The sequence below is a fragment of the Gouania willdenowi genome, chromosome 16 (assembly GCF_900634775.1).
Source record: "Gouania willdenowi chromosome 16, fGouWil2.1, whole genome shotgun sequence".
NCBI classification, from domain to species: Eukaryota; Metazoa; Chordata; class Actinopteri; order Blenniiformes; family Gobiesocidae; genus Gouania; species Gouania willdenowi.
Genome location: NC_041059.1, coordinates 38197563 through 38222112, shown reverse-complemented (window position 1 = coordinate 38222112; position 24550 = coordinate 38197563). Strand labels below are relative to the sequence as shown.

Sequence of the window (24550 nt, the reverse complement as noted above, 5' to 3'; positions counted from 1 at the left end):
AAGTCCATTTTACCATTTACAGAGCTAATAGAAAAATGTGACTTTTACAGATATTCAAGTAATATTACAGATATTCTTTCGGCGCTAAAGGGGTAAGGAATCATTTCTTAACATATTTAAGAGTAGAAGGCGGCCAGAAAGAAAGTATTAGCAGACTCCGCCCGCCGCCTACACTTGTGGATAGCGAAAGTACTGCGATTCAATTTTCAGAAAATCGATATCAACCGCGATACCTATTAATCGATTTTTAACTGCCTTGCGATTAATCGTTACATCCCTAATTGTTATTTATAGGATTCAGTTTAATATCGGCAAATCACACACGCACACACATTCCTGTAATGTTCTGTGCAAATATAATGCCTGATTTCCTTTTACCAATAGGTGGCGCTATGTCTATCAATGACAGGGGGATTAAACCATAACTTATTTTTTGGCATACAAATGAAAGCTGCTATAATTAATTAGCATAGACTTAACTCTACAAACTCTTTAACGCCAGCAAAGGCTCATCAGTCCTACCTCCACAGTCACAGCTCAGAAGGGTTTGGTGAATTCGAAATGAGAAGGCAACAGAAGGCCTTACAGTTTTGATTATGTCTATTATTCATGTCATCATCATTATCAGTGCATAAAAATTTGCAACGAACAAAACTATCATCTGAAATTGCAGCAAGTCGACTAAATAAACTGCGCAGAGCATAATATTTAGCACTGTAATATAGGCTACATATATACAGGTACATCTAAAAAAATTGAATATCATGAAAATGTTCAACATTTTTAGTCACTTATTTCAGAAAGTCAAACCCATATATGATATACGCTCATGACACAGAGTTTAAGTTTCAAGCCTTCATTTCTTGAAATTTTGATGATTATGGCTTACAGATAATGAAACCCCAAAATTCAGTGTTTTGGGAAATTAGAATATTACATAAGATCAATAAAAAAAAGGATATTTTAAACAAAAACGTAAGGCTTCTGAAAATTATGTGCATTTCTATGCACTCAATACTTGGTTGGGACTCCTTTTTCATGAATTACTGCATCAATGCAGTGTGGCATGCTCAGGTGTAATGGAAGCCCAGGTTGCTTTGATAGCAGCCTTCAGATCATCTGCATTGTTGGGTCTGGTGTCTCAGCTTCCTCTTGACAGTACCTCAGATTCTCTATGAGGTTCAGTACAGGCCAGTTTGCTGGCCCATCAAGCACAGTAACAACCATGGTTATTGAACCAGCTTTTGGTACCTTTGGCAGTGTGGGCAGGTGCCAAGTCCTGCTGGAAAATGAAATCAGCCTCTCCATAAAGCTTGTCAGCAGAAGGAAGCATGAAGTGCTCTAAAATGTCCTGGTAGATGCTGCATTGACTGTGGACTTCAGAAAACCAAGTGGACCGACACCAGCAGATGACATGGCACCCCAAATCACCACAGATTGCAGAAACTTCACACTGGACTTCAAGCAATGTGGATTCTGAGCCTCTCCACTCTTGCTCGAGACTCTGGGACCTTGATTTCCAAATGATGTGCAAAATGTACTTTCATCTGAAAAAAGGACTTTGGACCACTGAACAACAGTCGGTAAATAATGTAATAAACAAAGTTTTAGCATTTTGGGCTCAGCATGTTACATTATTGACCAGTTATTACATTTCAAGTTTTGTTACATTTGTTTTTATAACATATGGGGTTGTTGTTACTTATCGAGTCATTGCTACTAGGGGTGCACCGACTGCAATTTTTCCGGCCGACCATCAATCACTTACAGGCCTGACCTGCAGATACCGATTTTGGCCGATCCCAATTTTTTTCTTTTTTTTATATATAACTGACAACATACACCTTGAATGTTCCAATCTTATCTTGTTGTAAAACATTGAACAATACCTGTGAAACAATACAAACGTGTTGTTTTAACTGTACATGAGGTACAGTAGCTGTCACAAATATAAATTCAAAATTTAGAACATTGGTGTTCAAAATAATAAATTATATCACTTCCTTCAGCATGTGTAACATTTTCACAAGTCAACGTGTAATGACAGAATGAACATGACAGTTGTTTTCTTATTTAAGTCACTTGTTCATTAGTGGAAGGTTTTTATTCAAATCCAAAGCCATGAACTCCATCATTTTACTCTTAGCTATGCTAGCCTTAGCTTTAGCATTAACATGATTGTTAGCTTCAAATGCTGCATACTCATTGGTGTGGTGGCTTCTTAAATGGTGAATGAGGTAGCGTTTTGTTTGCAGCTCCACCAGGACTTATTTCCGCATTAAAGGAATTACAAACTGTGATAATTTGTTCTCTTTTTTGTTTAAAACTGCGGACATGCTAAGCTAACCATGCTGCAGGTGACGATTGTTGTTATCCTGTGTAGCAAAGGCATGCGCGCACACTCACGCACATGCACACATGATCTGGTGGGCAGGGGCCTGTCAGTTATCTCAGAGCAGAAGAGGACAGTGGCTGACTTTAAGACCTTTGCGGAGGTAGAAAACATTGGTTACATATGCAAGGATCGGCTCATCACCGATCCCCCAAAATTAGGAAAATCGGCACCGTTCTGCATCCTTAATTCTTACATACCGGGCTCTAACAAGCCATCATGGAGGGTTTGGTTTATGTTTGTACATTTAATAATGTCACTTTGACAGGAACAGATCTAGTCTGTTACAAAGGACAGGAACACAACTATTTGATACAGTTTAAAATCCCCATTGGTTCATATGTTCCAACCGTGGCTTGAGCCATTAATTTTCTTTTCACGTTTGTGTTCTAGTTTCACTACGGTGGAAAAGTAAAATTGAGGTGAAGTGCGTTTAAGATCATTAGTCGTCTAAATTAACGCTGTGCTGTTGGCCGTCTCTGCTCCAGCTGGACGGCGTTGAGTGGGATTAGGATTAACAGATTTAAAGAGACCGCTTTAACCAACAACAATTAGTCAGAGGCTGGAAGTGTGTAAGAACTGCAGCGAGTCAAAGACACGCACGCACGGGTACACACATTTATACACTCAATTATTCAAGTACTTAATAATTAGTGTAAGGCTAAATAATAAATGATGTACTGTCTACGTAACAACTTAACTGCTGATCATTTCTATTAAAATTAGGAGAAAAAAGAAGGAAAACACAGAAGAAACAATGCACACGTCATTAATAACAAAAGCTAGCTTCTTTATTGTTGAAAATTTTAGTAAAGTTTATACTGCAGCTTTGCATTGTGGGAAACAATTTATTTATTTATTTTTTTTAAAGTCGCCACCCACTGCCTCAACACGTTGGCACTCCTGGTGTTCTTTGCTATCATCTAAATTCAAAAAACCTCAGATTTCATTAGCTATATATATATATTTTTAACTCTAAGACTACATGCATAGTGCGTACCAAGTCAAGACAAGTTAATTATTTTGTATTAAGTTGAGTTAAGCTGGACCAACACGAAAAATAGAATCTAATTCTATACAATTTAAAATTACATTTTCATCAGAATACAATAAATCTTAGTTTTCTGTCAATATTCAAACTGCCAACAAAACCAGTGAGCATCAATAATAGATTCATAGATCAAGTAACATTAAATATTTTACTTAAGTCGACATAAAATAGACAAACTAAAAAAAAGCTCTAATGAAAAAAAAAAAACAAACTTAATTCTTAATCAGAACTAAATTGTAATTTAGAGTCAAAATTAACAGTGTGATGAAAATATAAGTTATGTATATATATATATATATATATATATATATATATACACACAAATACATACATACATACATACAGTATATATATATTATATAACTTAAAAAAATACAAAAACTATTAAATTATGTGAAGTATTTCACAGATTTAAGCAGATGACTATTGTATTTTGTAGTTTCTTATTTACTAAATGGTCTTTTTAAATACAGATTGAAAAGAAAGCTGTAAAGGTTTGTGAACAGCAGCAATTAATCAGTTCATCTGGTGTTTAGCATTGATAGCGTAGCACAGCTGATTTTCATCCGCGTTGTACAAGAGAAAGCGCAGAGAAAAATAAAAAAGAGTGGCAAACAAAGAGCGAGCGATCGCTGAGAGGGGAAAACATCTGCTGTGTTTTACAGTGATTGATTACAGCCGCACAGAGAGAACGATTCACAAACAAAAAGATGTGCCCAGTGCTTCACAGCAACCGCTTCACAATGAAAGCAAGAAACAAAGATGCAAATAAATAAAAAATAAAAGAGCTGGAGACACAAAAAGAAAGACTCGAACAAGGCCGAGTCACAAAATTCAGGTTTAAGTGAGTTTTGTTTGGACTAAAGAAATCTCACGCATTGCAAATAGACTAATCAATAACAAACTAAAGTCAAAGTGATCCGCACACACACAAAGTTACAAAGTTCATTTTTTTAATTGTTCAATTCATTGAATATAATCCTAGGCCTTCATTTGACATTAAACGATAAATTATCTACAAAAAAAGGTTATAACTTCTTTGTTACCTTCAAAGTGATCCTACTCTGTTTTTACAACTTAGATCTATGTTTAACAAAACACATTGTTATGCTCCATATTCGTTTAATTGCCTTTTAGTAATGGGACTACTTTACATTTTTAGAGCCTATGTTCCTCCATCTTGAAATCAGGTGATTGATGTCAAACGGCCCCACTGCCTGTAAACATCCCATTGTTTTATATTGGAGTGAAGCATTCAGCATTAAATCATTTAGCAGCTTTTTCAATTAAAATGACAACTTTTGCTGCTTTAGGTTGCTCTAAAAAAAAAAAAAACAGTAAAAGTTAAAGATGTTGATGTAAACCTCTTGTTTACAGACAGAGGATAAAACAAACATGAAAAAAAATCTGACTGCGGGGGAGGTGACAGTTCCAACTTCGTGGTTTGGTAGTAGACAATGGAGCAGAGAAGAAGAGCTCTCCAAAGGGACCTTTAATCTCCCTTAAACAGTGAGCGGCTGACACTCAGGTGACTACGGTTAGTGAGTAAATCAAAACAAAAACAATGCTTCACCAAAATATTGTTAATGATGTTTGTGCAAATGAACTTTAAATAAATAAAAACAAAATGAATGTAGAAAAGAGTCATTTCAGTGCTTGTATAAACAACTTCTTGCTTAACAAGCAAAATGAACTTTTATGAAAACTGAAATGTTTATTTTTCATATGCAGTGAAATTTTCCAGTGAGTGCATTACCCTGGCATCGATGGTCTCATTCACAACAACATACAACTTTTCCCATGGATCTTCTGTAGCTCTGATGAGATGTTAACACACACTGAGCAGGTGAAGCTGCACAGAGTGCTGCTGCTCTACACAAGAAACGAACGGAGATTTACAGGCACATTAAAGTTAAGCAGGCACTAGTGGGCTCTGTATTTAGGAGTCAGTGATGATTTGCGTAGTTTTTTTGGCAGTTTAAATGGGGTTTCAGGTGGATTAGGCGCTGTTTAATGCAGCCAAGATGGGAGGGGGAGGGTGGTGCGCCAAATAAGCTCTCCCCAGAAACATGTATTCCTCATAAAAAAAAGTTCCTTCCTTCTCACAGAGACACATTTCATGCCGATTCTGTCCATTTGATTTTGTCTGTGATTCCGTTAATGTGGATTTTATAGGGTTTATATTTAATTTGTGTAATGGGGGGGCTTATCTTATTTTCTGTTTTTTAAATAAATAAATATCAATTTTTGCCGCCAGTGAATTGATAACGTATCGCTCGATGAAACGAAAAATTGCGATATATCGTCGTATCGAGATGTCACACTCCTAGTCCGTCATCTTGACTGAAAAAGCTCAATCACTTGATTTCAAGATGGTGGAACTGTAAATTAGTCCCATTTTTAAAAGGCAATAAAATGAAAAAAGTGCATAGTAAATCTTCTAATAAGTACATTTCAAAGATTTTAAGCTAAACTTGTAAAAACAGTGGAGGATCCCTTTGATGTTGACAAATATTCACACATTTTCAACAAAGTGACCATAAAAAGCATCATCCCGTCCTTTCTTACAGATATACCTTATAAGGAATAGATCTGTTCCTAAATGATGTTTCTTTCATTATCCTTCGAAACTATAATGTTCAGGACGTCTTTCAGGTAAAGGGATAAGGAAACCTGAAGATGTTTAACTAATGTTCTCCCTCTACATCATGTGATTCATGTGAATTTCTCTTCCATCAATCTACTTCCTGAGCATTATTATGTTGTGACCATCTTTAGTGATGATGACTTTTGATGGATTTCCAGTCAGAGAAAAAAAAAAAGATTTTCTGAGGATCAGCAGACGACGCAGATGAATACTGAGCGTCCTGTTGTGCGGCTCCATAGATTATTACAGATATGGTTCATCAAAGATCAAGAGATGAGCACTAATCACTGAGGCTTACAAACCAAAGGCCTGTGATCTTCCAAACTTCAGGGATTAATAGGAGAGATTTAAACGTCTCAGGTTAACCTGAACAAAGCACGGGCCACAATCCTGATCTATTTCAACCCATCAGTATGCAGAGGCTGTGTTGTAAATATACTAATGTACTACTCATACTAAGTCTGACGTCAAAATGACCAAGTAGTGCATTCACATTAAACAGTATGGAAATATTGAGTATGTGAGAAATAAGGGTGCAACAATTAGTCAACATTATCGACAAAAATCGATAACAGAATTAGTGACTAAAATGTATTTGTCCACAATTGTCGGTTACGTCATCACCGTCTTTTTCAAGCTGTGGACGGAGCTGGACATTGGTTTTCATGAGGAGTGGCTCATCCCACCTCCTATATATCTTTCCTCAGAGCTGTATGCATATAGAGATGTATTGTCAAAAACATTCCCACTGGTAAGAATATGTCGCTCTTACCGGAAGCTCAGCACTGATACCAGGATCTCAGTGCTGTCAATGCCATTAGTCACAGTCTACCTGAAGCTGTGACAAGCAGTGACATATCATGCACCACTACTTGGTTAAGACCAGACAACCAGCCAACAAAGTGAACCAGTCTAAGTTCCTCCATCAGATCCACCCAAAGTTCCCACAAAAATGGTAACCGTGCACTACTAAAACATGCTAAGCGAACCAACCGGCACATAAGACTGGGCTAAGAGCTAACACTAACCACTTCATGAAAGGAAGAGATTAGTAAAAAGTACACAGCTTACCGTCATTAAACCAAAAGGGCCACAGATGATAAAAATAATAATAATAATAATACATTTTATTTTAACATCAGCACCTTTCAGGTCACTTAACAGTCCATAATAAAACCACAACGGCATAGTATAAAACCACAATAATATTTAAGCTAAAACAGTATAAAAACAACAGTAAAAGTGAAGCTAAAACACAGAGGCAGAGCAGGTGTACTTATGGTCATGTTTAACACTTTTATGAAAGGATAATAGCTAACATGTCACACTTCGTATGAAATAAATTTTGGCATAAAACTATCGCGTCACTATTCATCTGTCCCAACTTGTAAATGCAATATTTTTTTTTATCATATTTCACGTGTTCACAGACAAAGCTGGCCCCATTAGACAGTAATATAAATATTGTGATTATTACACCAGAATATCCCATTAGTATGGAAGAGTATTAGGTACACAGAAGACAAAAAAAAATTGGAGGCAAAAAAACACAAAAAACTTCATACGCTTCAGATAAATATGGAAGCCCGTTTCCGCCACTAAAAAAAAAAAAATCACAGAGGAAAGTCATAATTATGGGAAACAAAGTCAAAATTATGAGAAAGAAAGTCACAATTATGAGTTAGTAGAGTCATAATTATGAGATAGAAAGTCATAATTATGAGGAAAAAAGTCATAATTATGAGATAGAAAGTCATAATTATGAGATACTTAAACACATTTACAGCAGCTTGTTCATGTGGTGAGCTGACACTGAGAGATGGCTGATAGACTATCGAAGACTATGTTAGACGGAGCTTTACAAATGATGAAATACTTTGTTTGCTTGCAAATTCACATAGAAATATGCCGAGTAAATGCACCCTTGAAAAGATACTAAGCAAAAAAAAGGCTCTGGCGTCGAAAAGATAAAACTGATGTGGCTGAAGTAGCACGGTTTATTGAACAACAAATAGAGATTTCTGGTCAGTGCCATGGGTACAGATGGATGTACCAAAAATGTTTCTATCTCATAATTATGACTTTACTAACTTATAATTATGACTTCCTATCTCATAATTATGACTTTCAAACTGATAATTATGACTTTCTAACTCATTATGACTTTCCTTGGGTACTTTATTATTTTTTTTAGTGGCAGAAACAGGCTTCCATAGATAAAAAAGTCAAAAATCAAAGTCGAGATTTTTTTTTGGGATGTAATAATATTAAAAAAAGAAAAAGTCGAAAATCAATGTCGAGATTTTTTAGGGCCACTGAAGAAAAAAATTTTGGAGGTAAAAAAAAAAAAAAATCATGCACTTCAAGGAAAAAGTCGAAAATCGATGTCAACTTTTTTTTTTCATTATGCTGACTGCTTTTACAAAATGCCTGGCAGGTGGTTTGAAGAACTGGTTAAACTATACTTTAGAATTGGCTTCTGTAAATAACACAACTGGAAACATCATGCATTTGCATAACTTCATAAACTTAATTACATTAGTGTGCAGCTCCCCGTTTCTCTGCTTTCTCCGTGGAAAAAAAAGTCAACATGAGTTATTATGAATATTTTTTTTCTTCTGTGACCCTAAAAAAATCTCAACTTTTGATTTTCGACTTTTTTTCTGAAGCGCATAAGGTTTTTTTTTTCAGCCTCCAAATTTTTTTTCTTCTGTGGCCCTAATACTCTTCCGTACATTAGTACTAGGGATGTAATGATTAATAGTAAGGCAGTTAAAAATCAATTCATAGGTATCACGGTTCACATTGATATTCTGAAAATTGTATCGCAGCACTTTTTTTAAACAGCAGAGGGCGCTATATATATGAACGCATGCATCCCCACCTACACATAATAGATGGATTCAGGAAATTTTGCGATGTGTGGGACTTGAGAAAATCAGATTCTCCCTGAACGGTTCCTTACAGGTCTTTTATAAAATCTGGCGACCTGTTTTACTGCATATAGATACCTTGCACATTGAAGCTGAAACACAATGAACTGAGTTGTTGATTGTCTTATTTATTTATTTAATTTTCTTTTAATTTCCTTGTTTTATTTTTTGTTGTTGTTAAATCCCCCCACTTTTCTGTTTTTTTTTTTTTTTTTTAACTAATTATTTAACCCTTGACTCTTGATTGGCTTGTCCACCTTGTTGTTTGTGCTGTGAATGGCTGTGAGTGAATGATTTGCCTCGTTAGGGAAGGGTGACTTACCCTCTAATGCTCCTTGGATTTATGTTGTGTTCTACTGTAACAAGTTTGAGCCAATTGAGGGGTTACCACTGATGCACATCTGGTATGTTTTTGCCTTGTACCTTCCCAATGTAAAAGCCAATAAAAATATTTAATAAAAAAAAAAAGTGGGAGAACTTGCACAATTGGTGACTGACTAAATACTTTTTCGCCTCACTGTATGTAAATACAAACTGCACTACTTTCTCTGCTGCCGATCGTGTTGGCAGCAGAAAAGCCTGCTAGCCTATGCAGCAAGACCCGGTGTAGTGTAAGGTGGAAAAGATGGGGATGTTTACGGATTCGTGGCTCACAGCACTAACAACAAACTCGGTTGTGGAATTGGACGGCTTCCAACTTTTACGCAGTGACGCAGAGCGGTAAGCGGAAAGGATAGTCTGGTTATGTTTGTGTGCGGAAAGGAGGAGCTGCTGCTGCTGGTTCTGTAGCAATGCGCGCACACTTTTCCAACTCAAAATCACTGCACGTTGTTTGATTGCATCATTGCGTCATACGCTACTATTCGGCCTTGCTTTTAACTCATTCCACTGAAGGCCGAATGTTACTTTTTTTGCACTATTTGGCCGAAATATTCGGTGCATCCCTAGTTGATTTACTTCACCATCACTTGGATCAGTGGAGACATATTTAATGCCTGTACCAGATTCTGACCAATCACAGTGCTGTACTCTTACTGAGAGCTATTTGACCAAACCCAGGGTTGGGCTTAATTTCCATCTTTTTAATTCAAGTTACTTTTTTCAAGTTACTGTCTGGGCTGAAGACTGTCTGCAGGGGGGAGAGGGTGAGACAGGGAGGGAGCGGGGCGGCCCTTGACCCCTCTGTGAAAAATCTGGTACCACCGAGTTACGCGGTAACGCAAACACTTTCGGTGGGTTCTTCTTTTGTTCAGTGGACTGGGTATCAAAGTGGGAATCAAAATTTGAACAATTCTGGGAAAACAGGAAAGTTTGTCCTGGGACCAATCGATACTCAATGCCCAACCATATCTAGCATGAAGTTATACTGAATAGATAGACCCCTATGGATCAGGCTAATTGTAAGGACAGACTATTTCAAATTTTTTTTCAATATCGGGACTGATGCCGATTTTAAATATCAAATTACAACCTGCACCCAGACCAGAGTCTGACACTTTTGGAGCCGGAGCACGGTTGATGATGGCTGGCTAAGAAGAAATGCTACATGAACGCAGCCGTTGATGGTAATATTAGCACAAATGTAACCAAACCAAACACAGTGACCTCCAGTCACTTTTTTGGTCTGCTCCACAGTGCAAGGGTGTTCAGACCTGAGTAAACGATCAAAGAACAAACCCAACGATGTGTTCTGTTGAAAAAAACAGCGCATTTTAGTCCCTGTCCCTTTATATCCGTCCTCTTATCTTCATGTGCAAACATGTTCACTACATTGATAGAAAAAAATAATTCCTGCTGGATTAAAAGCAGGAGTTGGAGCACACCCACGTTATTGTCTCCTGACTTCACAAAAAACACAATCCACTTTTCCACAGAGATGGACGAGAGCTGAAGCCAGCGTGTGATGTAACAGCATTAATATTACATATATAGGGTTCTCGTGCTTGGCTGCTCACAGATGAATGAGTACAGAGTGAAGAACATATGAGTGCAGTTATATATAGATCGCGGCCCACAGGGAAGGAGTTCAGTCAGCAGCAAGGCTCACGTCCTCGGGGACTCAATCAGTTAGTCAACGCAATTATACAAGAAAGAGAAATGAGCTGCGTTGTTGTGCAAGCATGTAAATCTCATATAATAGGGAACGTGAGCTGAGTTTAGACCGTCATGAGACAGGTTCATTTTACCCTACTGATGATGTGTTGTTGCAATAGTAAGCAGGGGTGTCGAACTCATTTTGGTTCAGGGGCCAAATAAGAAGCAGTTTGATCTGTAGTGCGCCACAAAATTTTAAGCTGGAAAACGAGACATTTCAAGATTATTATTCAACATAATGCACGTAAAAAAAAAAAATACATATATATGTTACTAAATATGTAAAAAACTCTTCCGAACGGGACATCACATTAAATTTCTTAGATTTTGTGACCAATTTCTATTTAATAAAGGGAAATATGTAATGATTTGTGGAAAATTTAAAGTTTTGTAGGAACTTTTGAGTTTAACATTAAAAATGATTGCAATCATGTGATATAAGAACCTGGAAAACGGTGAGCCTTTACAAATATTGTTGAGTTTTATTTACACAATGATTCATATTTTCTCTGTCATTTTTCAGGTTTCCTACAGCTTCAGTCAAATTAAATTCAAGACTTTTTAATGTCATTTGAAATTAAATTTAAAACCAACCTCACAGTAAACAAAATTGAGGGGAAAAAAATGCCACATCAATTACATAGGGTTAGGGTATTTTTTTCCAGTGTCTAGTGCACACTGGTAAACACACAAAAAATACACAAAATGACAATAAAATACAAAAAACTGACTAAACACACAAGATGAGTACAAAAATAGCCAGAAATCTATGAAACAAATCCATTAAGAAAAAACTTTGTTGGACAAGCAATTTTCGGTAAATTTACATTTCCCCATGTTGTTGAAAGTTGCCACAACCATGACGCACATCTGCAGAGTCACACTGCAACCACGTCACCGTTTTGTGGTTGGTTCCGCTGTCGTGAAAGCACAATGTTACAGTAAATTATATATTTAAAAAAATGAATGTTCCCATTTATTTTGAAATGTGAGACTAATTACAATCATAAAAACATACTATGTGTTAACATGGAAGACTTTTGAAACATTGTTTTAAGACATTTTAATGACAATTAAGGCCTTATTTTTAGATTAATTAATTAAATGCCTTTAAAGACTTTTTAAGGATCTGAGGGAACCATGTTTTTAATTTCTTCTGCGGGCCAAATTGGATGCTCCAAAGGGCCAGATTTGACCCCCTGAGCCTTAAGTTCTACACATATGTTCTGCAGTGTGTGACTGTACTGTATCCGTTGTGGGTTTTTGTGCTACAGAAAAGCTTTAGAATGTCAACGAGTTTTTTTCCCAGGTGAAATAAAGGATATCGATTGATTGTTACAGCAACAACGTTTAAAAGTAACATTCATAATCAACATGTTTTTATATTCCACAATTCAAAAACTGTTATTGTCTTTCAGCCACTGATGCACAAGATACCCATTAGGACAGTTTGAACCAATGATGTAGCCACGCCCCTTTACCCTATTCAGACAGCACTGCTACATGCTAAGCTAACAAAGCCATGTGGTACTGGTTGCTGGTATAGAGTTTAACAGTCTGTAACAAAGGACAGGAACAGATCTATTCTTTATACATCTATAACAAAGATCTATTCTATATACGTCTGTAGAAAAGGACAGGAACAGATCTATTCTTTATACATCTGTAACAAAGATCTATTCCATATAAGTCTGTAGCAAAGGACAGGAACGGATCTATTCTTTATACGTCTGTAAAAAGGACATGAACAGATCTACATGATCAAACTAATCCCTTGTGTTTGTTCAGCTTTTCTTGCAGACTTTGTCATTAATAAAGTTTGAGATCAGAGTTTACTGTTGATTCTGATCCAGTAGATCAGATCAAACAAATACTGATCAGATCTAAACTCGACAGTGGTGTGGATTCAGCGTCTCAGATGGTTTTCATGGTTCTCTGAGCTGCTCACTGGGAGTTTGTGCTCAGTGTAACCTGAGACACACATTCCAGGCACAGCTGGTTCCCATCATAACCAGAGCCGAGCACCAGCACATCCTGAACCCATCCACAGCTACAATCAGCCAATCAGGACCAAGGAGAGGCTGAAGGGTTAACCTGTTAACCAAGTAACCAGGTTAAGATGATCAGCACTGATACACCAAGAGAACCAACATCCTCCAAGTCCATCTGTTCTACATCACCACAATCCTCCATAGGACATGTTGACCTGATAACTTAGCCTCGCCCCTTTACCCTATTTTTTCTTCCCTCTGCTGATACTAGTGTTTATTCTGAACAGTATACCTCCCTAATTTATTATCAACTATGTGATTCTGAAAACATTAACACATTTCTTAATTTGTCAGGATTGTTTCAAACAAGATATTATTTATTCTCAGAGGTGCCAAGTAATGAAGTACAAATATTTTGTTACTGTACTTAAGTAGTTTTTTCTGGTATCTGTATTTTACTTGAGTTTTTATTTTTTGGTGACATTTTACTTCTTTTAAAACAAATATCTGTACTTTCTACTAGGTTTTTGACCAATCTGATCGGTCCATATTTTGCATTTTATGCAATTAATGTGATCGGCTATAATGTCTTAATTCGTCGATCCGATCAATGACGTCACTGTCGTGATGAAATTTTCTGTAGATGCTCCCATTGCATTGCTTAATCCATCTCATTTACACCGAACAGTTGTTTGCTTTCCGTGACACGGCTTCATTTCACTCACATTTGTGCACAAAGGTGAAAACCTAAACGCAAACGGCAAAATGTCTCAGTTGGAGCGAAACGGCTGAATGCTGGACTTCTACCCCAGTCTACTGGCTCTGAAAGCGCGTGTGTTTTTATGTGTGGGCGTGCATGTTTTGTTTATTCAGCTTTAGCATGTTAAAAGAGCGGAGCAATGCATTCCCATTTACTTTCACTGTCATACTTCCGCTGTGCACACTGTGAATGTGAATATGGAGAAGTAACATTTTTAAGTATCTGTACTTTACTTGAGTGATATTTGAGGGACGCTTTTTACTGTCACTCCACTATTAAATAAATAATAGTAGGTAAGACTAGAAAAGTTTTACACTTCTTACCGCTTTTGAACATGAGTATCTTTAATGAGATTATTAAATATGCTTTTATTTATTTATTATTATTTGTATTATTATCCTGCTATATCACAACCATTCTGTGAAAATTGAAGTCAAATACCCTTATTTTATGTATTATATGTACACACAACTTAGGCTCTGAAAGACAAACTGTTCAAAACAGTATCATCTCCATAAATAATTGAACTGTTCTTTTCAAGGAATAAAATGTTCAATATATTAAAATCAGATTAAAAATAAGTTTCAAAAGATCATTTCTAACATCGGTAAAGTTGCTACAATCTTTAAAATTTGGCTTGGGGCAAATTACGACAAATAAAAACAAAAAATAAATTAAACAATTCCCAACTTAGTGTAAACAGGTTCCTTACAAACAAAAAAAAATTGAATATATCAACACCAGAATCAGCTTCAGTAATAGCATTTACTAAGGGTGTAACAATACATGTATTTGTATTGAAACGTTTTGGTACAAGACGTTCGGTTTGGGTACAGGGTTGTGCACAGGTGAGTTCTCGGAGCGGAAGTTGTGTGTGTTTACTTCCGCCTACAGCTACATGTGCCAAGTAGTAACGGCTGCAGCTCGTGTACTTCATGGCTAATGCTGGTGGGAAACCAGAGCTGGAGGACCCTCCCCTGTCGCTAAAGTCTACTGCTTGGGAACACTTTGGCGTCCGGGTGAAATACTGCAACGGAGAATAACAAGTGGATAAAACAAGGGCAGTGTGTCGACATTGTTCAGCTGAGATTGGATATGTTTCTGGGAACAGCACCAGAAACAGCACCACCCGAGTGCGAATATTACTGCGACAAGAAAGAAAACGTCCTTAGTGCCACCGGAGTCTTTATAGCAAAAGCTGTTAACAAGCTGTGAGGAGCTAGTTTTGATAATATTTTATGTATTTTTTGTTTGAGAATATTATTACCAGGCAGCACTTCACAAAAGTAGAGTTTTTTGTTTTTGTTTTTTACTTTATTGTCATTCTGTATAATGGTAACTACATTGTTGGTTTACTAAAGTTTTGAATGGACAAGCAAATTTATGTTTTGAATTTGTAACTACCAGCAGATCTGCATTTACTGTAGACAATGTGGACAAGTACATTTTTCTGGCCAAAAATATGAAGGTCTAAACCAAGGGCTACATGCTGAAACTGTGCTGTACAATTTTTGTTTGTTAAAAGCTGTTAACAAGCTGTTATTACTATAATATTTAATGTATTTTTTGTTTGAGAATATTATTACCAGGCAACACTTTACAAGTTATGTATTTTTTAACTTTAATTTCATATTCTGTATATTGTTAAATGCATTGTTGTTTACTAAAGTTTCGAATAAACAAGCAAATTTATGTTTTGCATTTTGTTCCATACTGTACCGAAAATGAACCGAACCGTCACCTCAAAACCGAAGTACGTATCGAACCGTGATATTTGTGTATCGTTACACCCCTAGCATTTACACAATAAAAAAGGTTTGTGCATATTGGTCATTCCATTAGTGTTATTGTATAATTAATTTCCTCATTAATAATGAAATTATTTTCTAAAAAAAATTAAAAGCACATGAAAAGCAAAAATAACTACATTAGTGTTTTTACTGCTAATATAAACCATTGCTGCTGAATCTAGTTTAGTTTATATCAAATGAATTACATTAAGTTATGGTTGATAAATATATCTCTGATTAGTACAATTAAACCACATCAAGCTTGATTTATTCATTCAGGATATTTAGCTATAATAATCACAATAGTTAGATTACTCAGTCCCTCCAGGATTTCGCAATGTTGCGATCGCAACTATAAACGCAAATCCAAGCAAACTCCGCAAAATCAGTGCGGCATTGCAATTTTTCTAAAAGCTGCAACTTTCCTGCAACTTCCCTAAAAAAAAACATAAATATGCGGCCGCTTATCGTTATTTTTGGCATTTTAGCACTTGTAGTTGCTACGGAAGTAGCGGAGGATGTACTATGGGCTTTGTGCCATAGACAAATGTACATAGATGCCGCATCGACTGCTGCCGTCCACTAGAGCGGTATTCTACGTAAATTACGTCTATGCTTTGCACTGCTTACAAGGAACCTACGAAGAAGAAAATGCCTATGTCACATCCTTTTTGCTACCAGTGCCGGGATAAAGCATTCAACGCTAGTCTTTTAGTATCACAACCAAAGACTCACGAGTGGGGCCTATGAACAGCATGAAGTTGCTGATTCTGAGGAGGATATGGAGGAGTAAATATATTAAGCATAGATTGTTTATGACACTCACACAAGTTCTGTAGTTGTTTACAGTGTTAATTTCATTGACTTAAATATTTATATATAGACAAAACTAAATTAAGTTAATGAGGATAAAACTGTTTAAAATCTTCAGATAGTTGGGTCGACTCCTAAAAAATTAAATCAACAGTAAAACAAATAAAACTTCAGTACAGTTACTTAGTTATTTAAATTCAGTGCCAAAGGAATGGCTCTGTGTGTTGTCTATGTGGGAGAACAAACAGGAAGCACACTATGATTACATACAGTATGTTCGTTAATGCTTTGTATTTTTAAATTTTTTGTTATGCCTAAAAACATATGTCTTCATGACAGGTTCATGTTATGCACTTTAAGGTTCTTTAGTCAATAACCGATACGGACTGCCGATTTTCTTGAGCCGATGCTACTTTTGCTCCCTCAATTTACATCATAAACATTACACAATGACAACAAATGGTACAAGTCTCAATTTTTTTAAAAAGGAACATTTATTGAAATTAACAAAGGTGAGGTAGAACAAATCCAAGTAAAAAATATTTAACAAATAATAAAAACAGGTGATGTAGAACAAGAACAAGTAAAAAATAGAGAGACATCTCATGAAATATTATGAAAGAAAATTGTTCGTCCTTGTCCTGAAAACAGCTTCAGGTAGACTGAGACGAGCAGAGCTACGTGTGTGAGCGGCGTCGACAGCGCTGAGGTCCCAGTAACAGCGACATATTGTGACAAGTGGGAATGTTTTGGACGATATATCTCCCACTAATCACGTCCATAATGTGCATACAGCCCTAAGCACAGATATATAGAAGGTGAGATGAGCCACTCCTTATGAAAAAACAATGTTCTGCTCTGTCCACAGCTTGAAAAAGACGGTGATGACGTAACCGACAATTACAATTGTCGACAAATACATTTGTCAGTGACTAATTCTGTTATCGATTTTTGTCGACAATGTCAACTAATTGTTGCACCCTTAGTCACAGACATGTCAGATCAGTGATACGAAGCGATAGAACAGGTACTAAAAATGTGTTTGCTCCCTGGTGCTACACCAAACCACAAGATGCGCTGGAAACCACAAGAGCGGAGTACACCTCTGCATGAACAAATAGTGCTTATACTACAGTGTATATTGACTGTGGTGGCGTGGCACCAGCAGCAAGCAAGTTCTGTATTTAGTTTTACCTGTAGCCATCACTCTGCCAGCGAGACAAATAATGGCAGACTTTGGAAAAAGTTTTCATCAGGAGGAGAGGGTATTTTCTTTCCCGATTTCACTTGTGACGTCACAAATGTAGAAAAATTGAAACGGAGCAATTTTCTCTGTGTTGTAAGACTTACAAAGACCACAAAAAACAACTGGATGGTTTTATTTCACATTTTGTGCGCCAGTGGACAGTCAAGTTGCCTCATATGTGATCAAAAAGACTGCAAAAGTGGATTTTTCATAATATGTCCTAGGGATTGCCCTGTGATGGACTGGCGCCCTGTCCAGGGTGTACCCCCACCAAGCGCCCTATGAGAGCTGGAAATTGGCACCGGCAGACCCCCGCGACCCTGTTAAACGGGAATAAGCGGGTATGAAAATGAATGGATGGATGGATGTCCTAGGGATGTAAAGATTAATGGTATGGCAGTTAAAAATCGATTCATAGGTATCACAGTTCATATCGATACTCTGAAAATGGTAGTACTTTTTTTAAATAGCAGAGGGCACCATCTATTAATCCTTGTCTTGTTTTGAACTACGTCACTCACGTGACGAGAGGGTCGGCACCAGGCATACGCAGACTAAGCGGCTGCTTTAGGGCCCCCAACCTGGCAACCCCACTTACATGTTACTGGTACTGCTGTGCAAAACTGCAGGGCAAATTTCCAGTAATCTATCCAGCCATGCATTTGTTTGTAATTACAAACTGGCAACCTACAGCTCATTGCAAGAAAGTAGCGTGGAAGAAAATGCCTGATACAAACAGCAGCACTCGTCATGTCAAAAATAGTTTATCCGTGCAAAAGCGTAAAAAATAAAGGAACATTTTTCAGTCATCATTTGTCTACAGTCTCATTTTGTAAAATAAACTGGGAGAGAATCATATCGTGAACCCAGTACCTTGAATTGAATCGTATCAGGAGTTGAATGAATCGTTACATCCATAACATGTCCCCTTTAACACATTTCACTGGTTTTCATGTACAATCGTAGAGAGTCATAATTGATTATATTCCACTGGACTATTTAATAAGTAAACTGCACTCCAAAGATGGTGTCTTCTGCAGAACATGGGAACCCTTTCTGGCATATGATGGACTAAATGTTTCCACTATTCTTATAAGAGGCTTTGTGCCATTGACACAATTGCTTTGCTGATTTTTTCCTCTGTTACTATTTTTAACTCTTTCTTTACTGATGTACATGAAATCTATCTGTTTACAGCTGTTTGACTTTGAATGTCTATCATAATGTATATATGAGCCATGTGTGTGTTTTGTTAAGCTGTTAATAACCCAATTGACAACAACAACAACTTGTTTCCATCTACCAATTTTCTACAAGTTCTTAAAAAAATAAAATGGAATTTTCTGGTTTAAAATCCTGTCTTATTAATAAAGGGACATTCGTTTTACTTTTTATTTAAGTATATTTAGCAGCATGTACTTTTACTTAAGTACAGGAACAACTACACTTTTACTTTTAACAGAGTCATTTTTCATTCAAGTATCTATACTTTAACTTGAACACTGAAGTCTAGTAGTTTTGCCACCTCTGTTTTTCTTTTATTTTATGGACTTGATTTAAGTAAAAGGCTCTCTGATTGGTTTAAATTTCATTACCTCCACAACCTACAGGCAGGTTAGCGCCAACTTTTTAAAGTTACTTATTTACTCTCTTTGTTTACTACTACTACTACTACTTTGTTCAATACAATTAACACTTTAAGTTTGTAATATTTAATTAACTAAGTATGAATACATGTTTTGTCATTGTTTTAATTCCTCTGTGTAAATCATGCTGTCACAGTACAACAGGGACACGTTCACAGGTGGAAGAATTTAAGCAGGTGGGTTAAAAAAGCAGTACAAGATATGTGCTTCAAAACAGAAAAATAATCGTAGTCGACTAATCGAAAACATAAAAGATAGATTAGTCAACGAGAAAAATAATCCTTAGTTGCAACTCTACACCCTCTTTGTACTCATTTATTGAATTGTTTGTTGGAATATTTTACACAACGTTTGAATGACTAATTTATATCTTTGTTTAGGAGTTTGTTGTTTAAACTGCATTTGTTTTATTGTTTTTGTAAACTTCTTTTCCTTTTGTTGTTGTTCAGTCTAGTCTCAGTGCGTCATGTCGTCGTCATGGTAACTTTCCCTCGGCAGACTCAGCTCGCATACGTCGGATCCTCCCGAGTCCGTCCCCGTGAGGACAAAAACTCTACCTCCTCCAGAGTCTCCACGGCGCCTCCAATCAGGGGACGCTGGTTGCCGTGGAGATAAAGACACCTCTGCCAAGGCCACGCAAACAAGAAGAAACATCGAGAAACATCCGACTGTCACCTGATCTCACATCAACTTTAAGATCATTATTCAAACTTTTTTAAGAAACAATAATCCAACGATCAAAACATTTCTAATGTAATCCAAACAGAAGTTAGAGTTAGGGGCAGCGCATGACGTAAAATGAGCCAATCAGAAGTAATCTGTGTGTGGGAGGTCAAGATGTATGAATACTATTTAAATAATATAATAAAATAATTTCAGTCGACTAAATCCTCTGACAGATAGGGTCTAAACAACCAAAGTAAACAAACAAAATGACTCCGAAAAGACACAGAAATGCAAATGGAAAACAAAAATACACAAAGCCACAGCAAACACATGCAAAATTACTGCAAAAAAACATACAATAGTTGCACAAAAGGACAATAAAAATACACAAATTTTCTCTAAAAACACAAGACAACTACAAATATACACAAAAATAACAGCAAGATACGAAACAACAAAAATACACAAAAAACGGCTCTAAAAACACAAAACGACAACAGACCTACACAAAACGATTAAAAAAAAAAATACACACAAAACAGCAACAAAAACACACAAAGTGACAACAAATATTGACTAAACAACTAAAAAAAAAGTTCTATTTTATTTCTTAAAAAAAAAAAAAAAAAAAGATCTTCTTGGAGCAGATACCACAGCACACCTCAACAGGTTCAGTAGTTCCATATACACAGAGTCATAAAGTAATGACTGACGTGGACCATCATTGTTTTCATATTAAATAATACAAATAATAGATGAGTTAAATTAATATAAACTGTTCGTAACTAGTTAGGAGTGTGTCCGTAGACTGTCAGTAGTTATTTAAGACCAAGACCAGCAGTGACTAAACCCAGAACCTGAACCAAAACCGGGTCCGTGCGGCTCCGGTGCTTTGTCCGGTCTACAAAGACAGTGTCTTTGTTTTAAGCACCTCTGTTGTCCCGGTGAGCGGGGACGTCCTGTTTATTAGCTTAAAGTGGTTTAAAAGTTCACTTTGTGAGTCTTATGTGCTGTAGGTGATGTTTCACTATCACAGTAGAGTGAATTAAAGTTATTATCTCTGAATAAACATTCAGGATTAGCTCCGGCTCCGTGTTTTAACACACGGTTAGCCTCATTAGCTCGTTAACGTCTCACTTTAAACGCCTTTATTTCCTAGTTAATCTCTCCGTTACACTCGAGGCTGCCGTTATTCGGTACGCGTCAATGTTTGTAAACGGTTCGTGGACTAACCCGGGACCTGGAGCGGGTTTAAACGCGAGGAAACGGTCAAAACGTGTGTCCCGAGCAGGCGAGGGTGAGCCGAGCCGAGTTTAGCCGAGTCAACCCGAGTCATTGGACCCTCGTGAGCTCCCCTAACGGAGCAGTGACCGTCCCGGTGAGCGAGAGGGATTCCTCCCAGTATTCGGTTCTTACCTGGCGGCCTGTCCGTCAGAGTCTGAGGCCGGGGAGAGGAGAGAGGCTGCGGGGTGACGGTAGTCCTAGTCCGGTAATTACGGTCCGTCCGGTGTGCGTGTGTCCCCTCCCCTTCTGTTAGCACGCGCTTACAGTATGTGCACGTGCACGCGACGACCAAAAAAGACGGGAAAAAGTGTATAATAAAAGTCACAATTAAATACAAAAACAAAAGAAATTTAAGAACATGTCAATAGTTGTATTTAGTTTTTACAGAAATTCACAAAGTCACTGAAAATATTAAATTTAATTATTTATGCTGCCCAATATTTTTGACATTTGTTTCATTTATACCATGTCTGAGTCTGAAACAGAAGGGAATGTTTAAGCCAAGGGCGTAACGTTTGTATGAATATTAGGGGTGTCGAGAATTAATTCCCTGAGGAGGGTGTGGGGGTCCTCCCCCAGAAAAATGTGAACAAAATGCCTGCAATTTCCTGCATTCTGGTGCATTTTAGCCTCATGTAAAAATAAAAAATCTTAATAAAAATGTTGGTACAGTAATCTTGCTGAACTCAGTCCCACTTCTGTCACAACAGTGCATAATACATAAACAAACTGTATTTCATTACTTTTTATTTCATGTCGCAACAAATAGATCACAGAATTAACTGGTGTGTTAAGGAAGCACTGGTCAACCTGGTGTGGCCGAGAGCAAAAGAGTATCGACCAGCAGCGTCTGTCAACAGAATCCAAAAAAGGGTCTGAGGACAGTTAAGCAACTAGTAGAAGTGAGATGGTTCTTATGGAGAAGAGGTGTTTGAATGGCGTAGTATCCTCCGCCCACGGTACTTATATGTGAGTGCTGTGAGTAAGGGTGAGAACATTGCCCTTTATAGGACAGGGGATCATGGGAGAAAGCACAGAGGGGAAGCAGAGCGGAAAACTTAAAGTAATTGAACTTTGAAGTTTAAATCAGAGATGTGGACGCGTTTTGGTTTTGCGGTAACAAGAATAATCGAAGAGAAAGCAGGAAATGTTAAACCTGCCCGTGCACAAACTGATAATGCGGACATTGTTACACGTTGGAATAGTTTGCTCAATATGCTCGAGCGCTACCTGGAGCAACAACAGGAAGTCGCTGCAGCCCTGTTAAGTGATGAAGTGAGATGCAGTGCATGCTGGTTTTTCTGAAAAAGAACTTGTCTCATGTGACTGAGTGATATATTGTGTGAGTGAATCAGGGAGTTGACAAACAATGTTAGGATGTTGTATTATTTATTTTTGTTTGTTTTCAAGATTTTTAATTGCAGAAGCAAAGAAAGTGGGCCTTAAAATTTGACCCATAACCTGATTGCACAAGTTCAATTTTTGTTGTTTCATTTTGAAAGACACAAAACTGAAAATGATTGTCTTTAATTTGGTTGAAACACATTGTCAGAAGTTGATAGACACTAAACTAAACATTATTGTTTTCCAGTTGTTACAGTGGATGTTTACATTTAAAGACACTCAACTGAAAGTTTTTTTTTATTTTTGCTTGAAACACTGGATGTACCTGCACCATTCTTTGAAAATACCTGTTGGTTGGTAGTAATAAATGTCATTGGAACATTGTAGCATAATATTTGTGTTAAATTACAGTAAGTGTGTTTATCCTTAACATTCCTGGCACTTAATCTTCCACACTATGGCATTTTTCCAAGTCATCTTTTTTTTTTGACAATACCGCAGTAATACCGTACTGTGGCCTTAATACCATGATGATATCGTACTGTGAGTTTTTGATATCGTTGCATCCCTACTTCCTGCCTATAAAAAGAACAGGTGTGGACAATTAGTGCCTCTTGATTGCAGACGACAGCACTTTCCACTGGAGAGTGAGTCTGGGAAGTCGCGGATGAGCTGAGTCAGGATGAATTCGGGTTGGTTGGCTGAGTGGAGCGTGTTAGCGGCAAACATGGCGGCGCGTGGGATGTCTATGTCCGAGATTGATTCACAGGCGGAAGATGAAGCAATAACTGACTCAGACTGGAGGAAAAAATGAGGGCACAGCAGGGATAAAGAATAAACGGTACTTAGAGGAGAGCAGTGGTGATGATATAGAGAGGGTAGTAAGGAGGAAAACTGAGCAAGCTCGATTTAAAGCAATATTGAAGTTAGAATCGAAGGGTCCGCAGAATTTTGGACCAAATCCGTTTGTGTTAACTAAAGAGTAAAGTAGGAGAGATTGAGATGGCGAGGTTTGTGAGGGATGGTAATTTGCTAGTTATTTGTAAAACGAAGAAACAAAAAGATAAGGCAATGAAAATGAAGAGTGCGTATGGAAGGAAGGTTTGTGATTGGAGGAAATAAAGTAACATGCGGACTAATAACTGGGATTGCAATTTAAGAGAATTTGGAGAAGCTGAAAAAAGAGATTAAAGGAGTGAAAAGATTATACAGAACTGAAGAAGGAAGGAGGGTAGAAAGTTTTTCTACAATGATTGAGTTTGAAGGAGTAGTTCTCCCTCCGAGAGTAATGATTGGGTACATGAGTTACCCAGTGAGGGCTTATGTACCCCCTCCACCAGTGACGTGCCGTCAAGGTAGGCAGTGCCTACCTAAGGGTGAATTGATATTTTTTATAATTTGTTTTAATTATAAAATAATTATAAATTATTTATTTTTCCATTTCCAATAGCCTACAGTACCTATAAGTTTGAAAGCCTCTGCATTTTGTGCATTTCATATCCCAAACTACTAAACAGCGCTATTTCCTGGAATAGCTGCACAGTCTCACTCTGCTGTAAGGCAAAGGGAGGCCACGCCCCCTCCCAAAGGCACATTGCTCCTCTGATAGAGAGCTGCCTTTGGACGTAACCGTGCTATGCAAAATGCTATTGGTAAGTTCACAGTACATTAGTGAATTGATATCACGTGGCCGCTGCTGCTACGTTCTCTAGCTAGTGGGTGGGATAACACTACAGGCAGGATGACAGGAATGAGGAAAAACAACAGCTTTTAAAAGATGGGAGACCAACACCTGAGTTACCAGATCTTCAGCAAAGGTAAAGTCAGAACATTGTTTCATACTTTCTACAGTGAATGGAACAAAAGGAAGGATTGACTTTGTGGATGCGCCTC

The 24550-nt window shown here is 37.3% G+C and overlaps 1 protein-coding gene across 1 annotated transcript in view; it reads right to left on the bottom strand.

Annotated features, from left to right (window-relative positions):
- The window catches only part of LOC114477615 (beta-1,4-galactosyltransferase 3-like), a 60529-nt gene extending 38943 nt beyond the window's left edge, over nucleotides 1-21586 (bottom strand). Inside the window, exon 1 of the mRNA XM_028470039.1 lies at nucleotides 21446-21586. The gene's annotated coding sequence lies outside the window, so the exon portion shown is untranslated. The remainder of the gene's footprint in view (nucleotides 1-21445) is intronic.
- Nucleotides 21587-24550: the final 2964 nt, after the last annotated feature.